Here is a 15,647-nt window from a genome sequence, read left to right as displayed (position 1 = left end):
CCTAAAGGGGAAAGACATGATTCTTGATCCCTAGGGGGAGGGTACGCTCAGCAAAATGTCTTTTCAAATGGGAAAGACATTCCTGACTCCTGAGACCTGTTATTGAATCTTTAGAAACGTGGAACACTAGCATAAGAGGAATGGCTTCAGAAGAGGGAAAGTCCCCATTTCTCACTAGGCACAGGAAGGAGACTGGAAACATGGTGTTGGTTCCTCATTTGTAGTTTTGGACCCAAGTTATGGCTGCTGGTAAACTGTTTGAGGGACCTGTACTACTGCCATCACCACACCTTAGAGTTTAGGTGCCTTAGGCACTTTGTTGCAAGGGCACCTTGCATAGAAAGCCGTTCAGAAGGGCATGGGAATGCAGGTGTCGCATTAGTACCAGTAGCTGTCTCTTTCATCTGACACAAGGGCAATGTCATGCGCAGTGATTTTTCTCCCTGGGAATCTCATGGAGAAACGTGTAGCAGGCATTGAATGGTTGAAGACATCTGGAAGTTTTCTGGATCCACATACTTACGCACAACTGTGCTCAGCTCTGTGTCCCAAAGTAAAAGTGCACTCAATGTCTTTCAGACTATCGGGACAGGCATGTTTACACTAATCAGATTTTTGTACTCTTAAATGTTTTATTGTACTCGTGAATACCTAGAGAGGCACCAGAAAGTGGGTGTTCCCTGCAGCAGGTGGAACCAAAAAAAGTTTGACCCTCTTGCTTCTAGTGCTTAGCGTCTTAAGGAAAGTTCTTGTCTCCCGAGGGTTCCCCTGGGTGAACTCTTGGTTCTGCTGCACTCAGCAGCATTTGACAAGAGAATGGTAGCCAAGACATTTTACCTACTACCAAGTGAAGAGATTGTAGGACTAAACTAGAGTCATTAGAAACCGCACTGTTGTAGAAACCCACGCAGTGCCATCCTGGTCTACTCGGGAAGGAGGACGTCACTTTCCATGGCTACGGTAGTGACGGTTGACCTAAACTTCTATTGAAGGGTTGTTGGTAATTGCACCGTGAGAGCGATGCCAGACCCACTTACTAAAGCCAAGGTGCAATCAGAGGCTCTAAGATGGTAATTTGGAGCCTGGGTGGCCTATATGGGAAGGACATGATTCTTGATCCCTAGGGGGAGGGTACACTCAGCAAAGTGTCCTTTTCAAACGGAAATACATTCCTGACTCCTGAGACCTGTTATTTACCCTTTCCAGAAATGTGGAACACTAGCTTAAGAGGAATGGCCTCAGAAGAGGAAAAGTCAACGTTTCTCACTAGGCACAGGAAGGAGACGGGAGACTCAGTGTTGGTTCCGCATCTGTAGTTTCGGGCATGAGTTATGGCTGCTTTTAAACTGTTTGAAGGATTTGTACTACAGCCATTTCTACACCTTAGAGTTTAGATGCCTTAAGCACTTTGTTCAAAGGGCACCTTGCAGAGAAAGCCATTGAGAAGGGCATTGGAATGCAGGTGTCGCATTAGTACCATTAGCTGTCTCTTTCATCCAACACAAGGACAATGTCATGCACAGTGGGTTTTTTTTCCCTGGGAATCTCATTGAGAAACGTACAACAGGCATTGAATGGTTGAAGACATCTGCAAGATTTCAGGATCCACGTTGTTACACACAACTGAGCTCATCTCTGTGTCGGAAAGTTAATGTATACTCAGTGTCTTTCAGATTGTTGGGATAGGCATGTTCACACTAGCGGAGTTTTGTACTCATATGTTTTACTGTACTAGGGAATACCAAGAGAGGCACCAGAAAGGAGGTGTTCCCTGCAGCAGGTGGAACCAAAAAAAGTTCAACCCTCTTGCTTCTAGTGCTTAGCATCTTAAGGAAAGGTCCTCTCTCCCGAGGGTTCCCCTGGGTGAACTCTTGGTTCTGCTGCCCTCAGCAGGATTCGACAAGAGAATGGTAGCCAAGACATTTTACCTACTACCGAGTGAAGAGATTCTAGGACTAAACTGGAGTCATCAGAAACCGCACTGTTGAAGAAACCCATGCAGTGCCATCCCAGTCTACTCGGGAAGGAGGACATCACTTACCATGGCTACCGTAGCGATGGTTGACCTAAATTTCTATTATGGGCTGTTGGTAATTGCTCTGTGGAAGTGATGCCAGGCCTACTTGCTAAAGACAAGGGGCAATCAGAGGCTCTAAGATGGTAATTTGGAGCCTGGGTGGCCTATATGGGAAGGACATGATTCTTGATCCCTAGGGGGTGGGTACACTCAGCAAAGTGTCCTTTTCAGATGGAAATACATTCCTGACTCCTGACACCTGTTATTGACTCTTTCCAGAAATGTGGAACACTAGCATAAGAGGAATGGCCTCAGAAGAAGGAAGTCCACAGTTCTCACTAGGCACAGGAAGGAGACGGGAGACTCAGTGTTGGTTACGTGTCTGTAGATTCGGGCATGAGTTACGGCTGTTTTTAAACTGTTTGAAGGACTTGTACTACAGCCATCTCCACACCTTAGGGTTTAGGTGCGTTAAACGCTTTGTCAAAGGGCACCTTGCAGACAAAGCTGTTCAGAAGGGCATGGGAATGCAGGTGTCGCATTAGTACCAGTAGCTGTGTCTTTATGTGACACAAGGACAATGTCATGCACAGTGGTTTTTCTCCCTGGGAATCTCATGGGAAACGTGCAGCAGGCATTGAATGGTTGAAGACAACTGCAAGATTTCAGGATCCACATAGATACGCACAACTGAGCTCAGCTCTGTGTTCCAAAGTAAAAGTGTTCTCAATATATTTCAAGATGTCTGGACAGGCTTGTTTGCACTAAACGGACATTTGTGCTCATTCAGGTTTTAGTGTACTTGGAATACCTAGAGAGACAACAAAAAATATGACCCTTTCCCCATACCTTGCCTCATGTATCTCTTCCATCTGGCTGTTCCTGAGTTATATCCTTTTATAATAAACCAGTAATCTAGAGACTGTGAGAAGATGGCAGAAGAGTAAGATGCGGAGATCACCTTCCTCCCCACAGATACATCAGAAATACATCTACACGTGGAACTGTTCCTATAGAACACCCACTGAACGCTGGCAGAAGACATCAGACCTCCCAAAAGGAAGAAACTCCCCACATACCTGAGTAGGGCAAAAGAAAAAAGAAATAACAGAGACAAAAGAATAGGGATGGAACCTGCACCAGTGGGAGGGAGCTGTGAAGGAGGAAAGGTTTCCACACACTAGGAAGCCCCTTCGTGGGTGGAGACTGTGGGTGGCGGAGGGGGGAAGCTTCAGAGCCATGGAGGAGAACGCAGTAACGGGGGTGCGGAGGGCAAAGAGGAGAGATTCCCGCACAGAGGATCGGTACCGACAAGAGCTCACCAGCCCAAGAGCCTTGTCTGCTCACCTGCCGGGGCGGATGGGGGCTGGGAGCTGAGGCTCGGGCTTCGGTCGGATCGCAGGTAGAGGACTTGGGTTGGCGGCGTGAACACAGCCTGAAGGGGTTAGTGAACCACAGCTAGCCGGGAGGGAGTCTGGGAAAGGGTCTGGAGCTGCCGAACAGGCAAAAGACTCTTTCATGCCTCTTTGTTTCCTGGTGCGAGAGGAGAGGGGATTCAGAGTGCCACCTAAACGAGCTCCAGAGATGGGCGCGAGCCGTGGCTATCAGTGCGGACCCCAGAGACGGGCATGAGACGCTAAGGCTGCTGCTGCTGCCACCAAGAAGCCTGTGTGCAAGCACAGGTCACTATCCACACCGCCCCTCCCAGGAGCCTGTGCAGCCAGCCACTGCCAGGGTCCCGTGATCCAGGGACAAGTTCCCCGGGAGAAAGCATGGCACGCCTTAGGCTGCTGCAATGTCACGCCGGCCTCTGCCGCTGCAGGCTCACCCCACATCCGTACCCTTCCCTCCCCCTGGCCTGAGTGAGCCAGAGCTCCCAAAGCAGCTGCTCCTTTAACCCCGTCCTGTGTGAGCGAAGAACCGACGCCCTCAGGCGACCTACAAGCAGAGGTGGGTCCAAATCCAAAACTGAACCCCTGGAGCTGTGCAAACAAAGAAGAAAAAGGGAAATTTCTCCCAGCAGCCTCAGAAGCAGTGGATTAAAGCTCCACAAAAAATTTGATGTACCTGCATCTGTGGAATACCTGAATAGCCAACGAATGATCCCAAATTGAGGAGGTGGACGTTGAAGCAATATATATTATTTTTTGCCCTTTTCCTTTTTTTGTGAGTGTGTATGTGTATGCTTCTGTGTGAGATTTTGTCTGTATAGCTTGGCTTTCACCATTTGTACTAGGGTTCTGTCCATCCGTTTTTTGTTTTTTTCTTACTTAAATTTTTTTTCTTAATAATTATTTTTTACTTTGTATATTAATAACTTTATTTTATTTTATTGTACTTTATTTTATCCTCTCTTTCTTTCTTTCTTTCTATTTTTACTCTCTTTTATTCTGAGCCATGTGGATGAAAGGCTCTTGGTGCTCCAGCCAGGCATCAGGGCCGTGCCTCTGAGGTGGGAGAGCCAATTTCAGGACACTGGTCCACAAGAGACCTCCCAACTCCACGTAATACCACACAGCAAAAATGTCACAGAGATCACCGTCTCAACCCAAGACCCAGCTTCAGTCAATGACCAGCAAGTTACAGTGCTGGACACCCTATGCCAAACAACTAGTAAGACAAGAACACAGCCCCATCCATTAGCAGAGAGGCTGCCAAAAATAATAATAAGGCCACAGACACCCCAAAACACACCACCAGATGTGGACCAGCCCACCAGAAAGACAAGATCCAGCCTCATCCACCAGAACACAGGCACTAGTTCCCTCCACCAGGAAGCCTACACAACCCACTGAACCAACCTTAGCCACTGGGGACAGATACCAAAGAGAACAGGAACTATGAACCTGCAGCCTGCGAAAAGGAGACCCCAAACACAGTAAGATAAGCAAAATGAGAAGACAGAAAAACATACAGCAGATGAAGGAGCAAGGTAAAAACACACCAGACTTAACAAATGAAGAAGAAATAGGCAGTCTACCTGAAAAAGAATTCAGAATAATGATAGTAAAGATAATCCAAAATCTTGGGAATAGAATACAGAAAATGCAAGGAACATTTAACAAGGACCTAGAAGAACTAAAGAGGAAACAAGCAATGATGAACAACACAATAAATGAAATTAAAAATACTCTAGAAGGGATCAATAGCAGAATAACTGAGGCAGAAGAAAGGATAAGTGACCTGGAAGATAAAATAGTGCAAATAACTGCTGCAGAGCAGAATAAATAAAAAAGAATGAGAAGAACTGAGGACACTCTCAAAGGCCTCCGGGACAACATTACATGCACCAACATTCGAATTATAGGGGTCCCAGAAGAAGAAGAGAAAAAGAAAGGGACTGAAAATATTTGAAGAGATTATAGTTGAAAACTTCCCTAAAATGGGAAAGGAAATAGTTAATCAAGTCCCGGAAACACAGAGAGTCCCATACAGGATAAATCCAAGAGGAAACACGCCAAGACACATATTAATCAAACTATCAAAAATTAAATGTAAAGAAAACATTAAAAGCAGCAAGGGAAAAACAACAAATAACACACAAGGGAATCCCCATAAGGTTAACAGCTGACCTTTCAGCAGAAACTCTACAAGCCAGAAGGGAATGGCAGGACATATTTAAAGTGATGAAGGAGAAAAACCTACAACCAAGATTACTCTACCCAGCAAGGATCTCATTCAGATTTGATGGAGAAATTAAAACCTTTACAGACAAGGAAAAGCTGAGAGAGTTCAGCACCACCAAACCAGCTTTACAACAAATGCTAAAGGAACTTCTCTAGGCAAGAAACAAAAGAGAAGGAAAACACCTACAATAACAAACCCAAAACAGTTTAAGAAAATGGGAATAGGAACATACATATCGATAATTACCTTGAATGTAAATAGATTAAATGCTCCCACCAAAAGACACAGGCTGGCTGAATGGATACAAAAACAAGACCTGTATATATGCTGTCTACAAAAGACCCACTTCAGACCTAGAGACACATACAGACTGAAAGTGAGGGGATGGAAAAAGATATTCCATGCAAATGGAAATCAAAAGAAAGCTGGAGTAGCAATTCTCATATCAGACAAAATAGACTTTAAATTAAAGACTATTACAAGAGACAAAGAAGGACACTATATAATGATCAAGGGATCTATCCAAGAGGAAGGTATAACAAATGTAAATATTTATGCACCCAACATAGGAGCACCTCAATACATAAGGCAAATACTAACAGCCATAAAAGGGGAAATCGACAGCAACACAATCATAGTAGGGGACTTTAACACCCCACTTTCACCAATGGACAGATCATCCAAAATGAAATTAAATAAGGAAACAAGCTTTAAATGATACATTAAACAAGATGGACTTAATTGATATTTATAGGACATTCCACCCAAAAACAACAGAATACACATTTTTCTCAAGTGCTCATGGAACATCCTCCAGGATAGATCATATCTTGGGTCACAAATCAAGCCTTGGTAAATTTAAGAAAATTGAAATCGTATCAAGTATCTTCTCCGACCAAAACGCTATGAGACTAGATATCAATTACAGGAAAAGATCTGTAAAAAATACAAACACATGGAGGCTACACAATACACTACTTAATAACGAAGTGATCACTGAAGAAATCAAAGAGGAAATCAAAAAATACCTAGAAACAAAGGACAATGGAGACATGACGAACCAAAACCCATGGGATGCAGCAAAAGCAGTGCTAAGATGGAAGTTCATAGCAATACAAGCCTACCTCAAGAAACAGGAAACATCTCAAATAAAAAACCTAACCTTGCACCTGAAGCAATTAGATAAAGAAGAACAAAAAAACCCCAAAGCTAGCAGAAGGGAAGAAATCATAAAGATCAGATAAGAAATAAATGAAAAAGAAAAGAAGGAGACAATAGCAAAGATCACTAAAACTAAAATTTGGTTCTTTGAGAAGATAAACAAAATTGATAAACCATTAGCCAAAATCCTCAAGAAAAAATGGGAGAAGATTCAAATCAATAGAACTAGAAATGAAAAAGGAGAAGTAACAACGGGCACTGCAGAAATACAAACGATCATGACAGATTACTACATGCAACTCCATGCCAATAAAATGGACAACCTGGAAGAAATGGACAAATCCTTAAAAACGCACAACCTGCCGAGACTGAACCAGGAAGAAATACAAAATATGAACACACCAGTCACAAGAACTGAAATTGAGACTGTGATTAAAAATCTTCACAGAAACAAACCCCAGGAACAGATGGCTTCACAGGTGAATTCTATCAAACATTTAGAGAAGAGCTAACACCTATCCTTCTCAAACTCTTCCAAAATATAGCAGAGGGAGGAATACTCCCAAACTCATTCTACGAGGCCACCATCACCCTGATACCAAAACCAGGCAAAGCTGTCACAGAGAAAGAAAACTACAGGACAATATCACTGATGAACATAGATGCAAAAATCCTCAACAAAATACTAGCAAACAGAATTCAACAGCACATTAAAAGGATCATACACCATGATCAGGTGGGGTTTATTCCAGGAATGCAAGGATTCTTCAGCATACGCAAATCAATCAACGTGATACATCATATTAACAAATTGAAGGAGAAAAACCATATGATCATCTCAATAGATGCAGAGAAAGCTTTTGACAAAATTCAACACCCATTTATGATAAAAGCCCTGCAGAAAGTAGGCATAGAGGGAACTTTCCTCAACATAATAAAGGCCATATATGACAAACCCACAGCCAACATTGTCCTCAATGGTGAAAAACTGAAACCATTTCCACTAAGATCAGGAACAAGACAAGGTTGCCCACTCTCACCACTATTATTCAACATAGTTTTGGAAGTGTTAGCCACAGCAATCAGAGAAGAAAAAGGAATCCAAATCAGAAAAGAAGAAGTAAAGCTGTCACTGTTTGCAGATGACATGATACTCTACATAGAGAATCCTAAAGATGCTACCAGAAAACTACTAGAGCTAATCAATAAATTTGGTAAAGTAGCAGGATACAAAATTAATGCACAGAAATCTCTGGCATACCTATACACTAAAGATGAAAAATCTGAAAGTGAAGTTAAGAAAACACTCCCATTTACCATTGCAAGAAAAAGAATAAAATATCTAGGAATAAACCTACCTAAGCAGACAAAAGACCTGTATGCAGAAAATTATAGGACACTGATGAAAGAAATTAAAGATGATAGAAATAGATGGAGAGATATACCATGTTCCTGGATTGGAAGAATCAACATTGTGAAAATGACTCTACTACCCAAAGCAATCTACAGATTCAATGCAATCCCTATCAAACTACCACTGGCATTTTTCACAGAACTAGAACAAAAAATTTCACAATTTGTATGGAGACACGAAAGACCCCGAATAGCCAAAGCAATCTTGAGAACGAAAAATGGAGCTGGGGGAATCAGGCTCCCTGACTTCAGAGTATACTACAAAGCTACAGTAATCAAGACAGTATGGCACTGGCACAAGAACAGAAACATACATCAATGGAACAGGATAGAAAGCCCAGAGATAAACCCACGCACATGTGGTCACCTTATCTTTGATAAAAGAGGCAAGAATATACAGTGGAGAAAAGACAGCCTCTTCAATAAGTGGTGCTGGGAAAATTGGACAGGTACATGTAAAAGTTAGAAATTAGAACACTCCCTAACACCATACACAAAAATAAACTCAAAATGGATTAAAGACCTAAGTGTAAGGCCAGACACTATCAAACTCTTAGAGGAAAACATAGGGAGAACACTCTATAACATAAATCACAGCAGGATCCTTTTTGACCCACCTACTAGAAAAATGGAAATAAAAACAAAAATAAACAAATGGAACCTAAAGAACCTTAAACTCTTTTGCACAGCAAAGGAAACCATAAACAAGACCAAAAGACAACCCTCAGAATGGGAGAAAATATTTGCAAATGAAGCAACTGACAAAGGATTAATCTCCAAGATTTATAAGGAGCTCATGCAGCTCAATAACAAAAGAACAAAACAACCCAATCCAAAAATGGGCAGAAGACCTAAACAGGCATTTCTTCAAAGAAGATATACAGATTGCCAGGAAACACATGAAAGAATGCTCAATTTCATTAATCATTAGAGAGATGCAAATCAAAACTACAATGAGATATCATCTCACACCTGTCACAATGGCCATCATCAAAAAATCTGGCAACAATAAATGCTGGAGAGGGTGTGGAGAAAAGGGAACACTCTTGAACTGTTGGTGGTAATGTAAATTGATACAGCCACTATGGAGAACAATATGGAGGTTCCTTACAAAATTAAAAGTAGAAGTACCATACGACCCAGCAATCCCACTACTGGGCATATACACTGAGAAAACCATAATTCAGAAAGAGTCATGTACCAAAATGTTCATTGCAGCTCTATTTCCAATAGCCAGGACATGGAAGCAACCTAAATGTCCATCATCGGATGAATGGATAGAGAAGATGTGGCACATATATACAATGGAATATTACTCAGCCATAAAAAGAAACGAAATTGAGATATTTGTAGTGAGGTGGATGGACCTAGAGTCTGTCATACAGAGTGAAGTAAGTCAGAAAGAGAAAAACAAATACCATATGCAAACACATATATATGGAATCTAAGGAAAAAGAAAAAAGGTCATGAATAACCTAGGGGTAAGACAGAAATAAAGACACAGACCTACTAGAGAATGGACTTGAGGATATGGGGAGGGAGAAGGGTAAGCTGTGACAAAGTGAGAGAGTGGCATGGACATATACACACTACCAAACATAAAATAGATAGCTAGTGGCAAGCAACCGCATAGCAGAGGGACATCAGCTCGGTGCTTTGTGACCGCCTAGAGGGGAGGGATAGGTAGAGTGGGAGGGAAGGAGATCCAAGAGGGAAGAAATATGGGAACATATGTATATGTATAACTGATTCACTTTGTTATAAAGCAGAAACTAACACACCATTGTAAAGTAATTATACTCCAATAAAGATGTTAAAAAAAGTAACATAATAATATATATATATATATATATATATATATATATATATATACACACACATTCATTTTTCTAGCCCAGTCATGTTTTTCTTGGAAAGATGACCACAAAGCAGTATTATGGTTCACAGTAATATTACTATAACAAATGTTTAAGCACAAATTTATTATTTCTATATAATTTTTAGCAAAAGTAGAGTTAGGGCTGTGAGACAAGTTCCATCGCTAATGACTTTTCTGCTCTTTGTGGAGTGATAAACCTGGGCAATTTGTTCCTGGCCAATAAAGTAATCAGTTCATCTGAAAAAAAAAAAAAAAAGAGACCTGGAAGATAAAACAGTGGAAATAACTACCACAGAGCAGAATAAAGAAAAAAGAATGAAAAGAATTGAGGACAGGCTGAGAGACCTCTGAGACAACATTAAATACACCAGCATTCAAATTATAAGGGTTGCAGAAGAAGAAGAAGAAAAAAAAAGGGACTGAGAAAATATTTGAAGAGATTATAATTGACAACTTCCGTAATATGTGAAAGGAAATAGTCAATCAAGTCCAGGAAGCACAGAGTCCCAAAGAGGATAAATCCAAGGAGAAACATGCCAAGACATATATTAATCAGATTACAAAAATTAAATACAAAGAAAAAATATTAAAAGCAGCAAGGGAAAAGCAAGAAATACCATACAAGGGAATCCCCATAAGGTTAACAGCTGATCTTTCAGCAGAAACTCGGCAAGCTGGAAGGGCATGGAAGGACATATTTAAAGTGATGAAAGAGAAAAACCTACAACCAAGATTACTCAACAAGGATTCATTCAGATTCAATGGAGAAATCAGATCATTTACACAGAAGCAAAAGCTAAGAGAATTCAGTACCACCAAACCAGCTTTACAATAAATGGTAAAGGAACTTCTCTAGGCAGGAAACACAACAGAAGGAAAACACCTACAGTAAGAAACCAAAAACAGTTAAGAAAATGGTAATAGGAACACACATATTGATAACTATCTTAAACGTAAGTGAATTAAATGCTCCCACCAAAGACATAGACTGGCTGAATGGATACAAAAACAAGACCTGTATATATGCTGTCTACAAGAGACCCACTTCAGACCTAGGGACACATACAGACTGAAAATGAGGGGATGGAAAAAGATATTCCAAACAAATGGAAATCAAAAGAAAGCTGGAGTAGCAATTCTCATATCAGACAAAATAGAGTTTAAATTAAAGACTATTACAAGAGACAAAGAAGGACACTATATAATGATCAAGGGATCTATCCAAGAGGAAGTTATAACAAATGTAAATATTTATGCACCTCAATACATAAGGCAAATACTAACAGCCATAAAAGGGGAAATCGACAGCAACACAATCATAGTAGGGGACTTTAACACCCAACTTTCACCAATGGACACATCATCCAAAATGAAATTAAATAAGGAAACAAGCTTTAAATGATACATTAAACAAGATGGACTTAATTGATATTTATAGGACATTCCACCCAAAAACAACAGAATACACATTTTTCTCAAGTGCTCATGGAACATCCTCCAGGATAGATCATATCTTGGGTCACAAATCAAGCCTTGGTAAATTTAAGAAAATTGAAATCGTATCAAGTATCTTCTCCGACAAAAACGCTATGAGACTAGATAACAATTACAGGAAAAGATCTGTAAAAAATACAAACACATGGAGGCTACACAATACACTACTTAATAACGAAGTGATCACTGAAGAAATCAAAGAGGAAATCAAAAAATACCTAGAAACAAAGGACAATGGAGACATGACGAACCAAAACCTATGGGATGCAGCAAAAGCAGTGCTAAGACGGAAGTTTATAGCAATACAAGCCTACCTCAAGAAACAGGAAACAAGTATCTTTTCCGACCACAACACTATGAGACTAGATATCAATTACAGGAAAAGATCTGTAAAAAATACAAACACATGGAGGCAAAACAATACACTACTTAGTAACCAAGAGATCACTGATGAAATCAAAAGGGAAATCAAAAACTATCTAGAAACAAATGACAATGGAGACACGATGTCCCGAAACTTCTTGGATGCAGCAAAAGCAGTTTTAAGAGGGAAGTTTATAGCAATAAAATCCTACCTCAAGAAACACGAATCATCTCAAACAACCTAAACTTACACCTAAAGCAATAAGAGAAAGAAGAACAAAAAACTCCAAAGTTAGCAGAAGGAAAGAAATCATAAATATCAGATCAGAAATAAATGAAAAAGAAATGAAGGTAGGAATAGCTAAGATCAATAAAACTAAAAACTGGTTCTTAGAGAAGATATACAGAATTGAAACCACTAGCCAGACTCAGCCAGAAAAAAAGGAAGAAGACTCAAATCAATAGAATTAGAAATGAAAAAGAAGTAACAACTGACACTGCAGAAATACAAAGGGTAATGAGAGGTTACTACAAGCAACTATATGCAAAAAAAAAAGGACAACCTGGAAGAAATGGACAAATTCTTAAAAAAGCAAAACCTTCCGAGACTTAACCAGGGAGAAATAGAAAATACAAACAGACCAATCACAAGCACTGAAATTGAGACTGTGATTAAAAAATCTTCCAATAAACAAAAGCCCAGTAACAGATGGCTTCACAGATGAATTCTATCAAACATTTAGAGAAGAGTTAACACTTATCCTTCTTAAACTCTTACAAACTATATCAGAGGGAGGAACACTCCCAAACTCATTCTATGAGGCCATCATCCTGATACTAAAATGACACATAGATGTCACAAAAAAAGAAAACTGCAGACCAATATCACTGATGAACATATATGCAGAAATCCTCAACAAACTATTAGCAAACAGAATTCAACAGCACATTAAAAGGATCATACACCATGATCAAATGGGTTTTATCCCAGGAATGCAAGGATTCTTCAATATATACAAATCAATCATTGTGACACATCATATTAACAAATTGAAGTAGAAAAACCATATGATCATCTCCATAGATGCAGAAAAATCTTTTGACAAATTTCAACAGCCATTTATGATAAAAACTCTCCAGAAAGTAGGCATAGAGGGAGCTTACCTCAACATAATAAAGGCCATATATGAGAAACCCACAGTCAACATCATTCTCAATGGTGAAAAACTGAAAACATTTCCATGAAGATCAGGAACAAGACAAGGTTGCCCACGCTCACCACTATTATTTAACAAAGCTTTGGAAGTTTTAGCCAGAGCAATCAGAGAAGAAAAAGAAATAAAAGGAATCCAAATCAGAAAAGAAGAAGTAAAATTGTCACTTTTTGCAGATGACATGATACTATATGTAGAGAAGCCTAAAGATGCTACCAGAAAACTACTAGAACTAATCAATGAATTTGGTAAAGTAGCAGGATACAAAATTAATGGACAGAAATCTCTTGCATTCCTGTACACAAATGATGAAAAATCTGAAGGAGAATTTAAGGAAACACTCCCCTTTACCATTGCAACAAAAAGAATAAAATACCTAGGAATAAACCTAGCTAAGTAGACAAAAGACCTATATGTAGAAAACTATGAGAAACTGATGAATGAAATTAAAGATGATACAAGCAGTTGGAGAGATATACCACGTTCTTGGATTGGAAGAATCAACATTGTGAAAATGACTATACTACCCAAAGCAACCTACAGATTCGATTCAATCCCTATCAAAGTACCAATGGCATTTTTCACAGAACTAGAACAAAACATTTCACAATTTGTATAGAAACCCAAAAGACCCTGAATAGCAAAAGCAATCCTGAGATAGAAAAATGGAGTTGGTGGAATCAGGCTCCCTGCGTTCAGAATATACCACAAAGCTACAGTACTCAAGACATATGGTACTGGCACAAAAACAGAAATATAGGTCAATGGAACAGGTTAGAAAGCCCAGAGATAAACCCACCCACATATGGTCACCTTATCTTTGATAAAGAAGGCATGAATATACAAGGAAGAAAAAATAGCCCCTTCAATAAGTGGTGCTGGGTAAACTGGACAGCTACATGTAAAAGAATGGAAATAGAGCACTCCCTAACACCATACACAAAAATAAAATGGATTAAAGACCTAAATCTAAGGCCAGATACTATAAAACTGTTAGAGGAAAACAGGCAGAACACTCTATGACATACACCACAGCAAGATCCTTTTTGACCCACCTCCTAGAAAAATGGAAATATAGACAGTAATAAACAAATGGGTCCAAATGAAACTTAAAAGCTTTTGCACAGCAAAGGAAACCATAAAGAAGGTGAAACGACAACCCTCAGAAAGGGAGAAAATATTTGCCAAAGAAGCAACTGATAAAGGATTAATTTCCAAAATATACAGGCACCTCATGCAGCTCAATATCTAAAAACAAACAACCCAATCCAAAAATGGCAGAAGACCTAAATAGACATTTCTGCAAAGAAGATATACAGATTGCCAACAAACACATGAAAAGATGCTCAACATCACTAATCATTAGAGAAATGAAAATCAAAACTACAATGAGATATCATCTCACGCCAGTCAGAATGGCCATCATCAAAAAATCTACAAGCAATAAATGCTGGAGAGGGTGTCGAGAAAAGGGTACCCTCTTCCACTGCTGGTGGGAATGTAAATTGATACAGTCACTATGGAGAAAAGTATGGAGGTTCCTCAAAAAACTAAAAATAGAAGTACCATATGACCCAGCAATCCCACTACTGGGCATATACCCTGAGAAAACCATAATTCAGAAACAGTCATGTACCACAATGTTCACTGCAGCACTATTTACAATATCCAGGACATGGAAGCCACCTAAGTGTCCATCGACAGATGAATGCATAAAGATGTGGCACATATATACAATGGAATATTACTCAGCCATAAAAAGAAATGAAATTGAGTTATTTGTAGTGAGGTGGATGGACCTAGAGTCTGTCATACAGAGTGATATAAGTCAGAAAGAGAAAAACAAATACTGTATTCTAACACATATATATGGAATCTAAATAAATAAATAAACGTTCTGAAGAACCTAAGGGCAGGACAAGAATAAAGGCGCAGACGTAGAGAATAGACTTGAGGACACGGGGAAGAGGAAGGGTAAGCTGGGACGAAGTGAGAACGTGGCATTGACATATATACACTACCAAATGTAAAATAGATAGCTATTGGGAAGCAGCGACATAGCACAGGGAGATCAGCTCAGTGCTTTGTGACCACCTAGAGTGGTGCGTTAGGGATGGTGGGAGGTAGACACAAGAGGGAATATATATGGGGATATATGTATATGCATAGCTGATTCACTTTGTTATACAGCAGAAACTAACACAGGATTTTAAAACAATTATACTCCAATAAAGATGTTTAAAAAATAGCAAAAAAATAAAGAGAAGGATGTAATCACCCTTTGTTATCACTAGGAAGACTGTTAAAAAAAACGCAGTAATCTAGCTCCCTTAATTTCACATAGGTAGATACGTATTCTCACAACACCGCACTGGTCTGTGAGTTTAATGCCATCACCATGAAAACAAGCTTATTTTCTTTTTTGTAAGAAATCTTACAGAATCATTGAGTACATTTCAATAGCTATACATCCATCCCT

This window comes from Balaenoptera physalus, assembly GCF_965194825.1.
Source record: "Balaenoptera physalus genome assembly, chromosome: 15".
Lineage (NCBI taxonomy): Eukaryota > Metazoa > Chordata > Mammalia > Artiodactyla > Balaenopteridae > Balaenoptera > Balaenoptera physalus.
Note: the sequence above shows the minus strand (reverse complement) of the source record.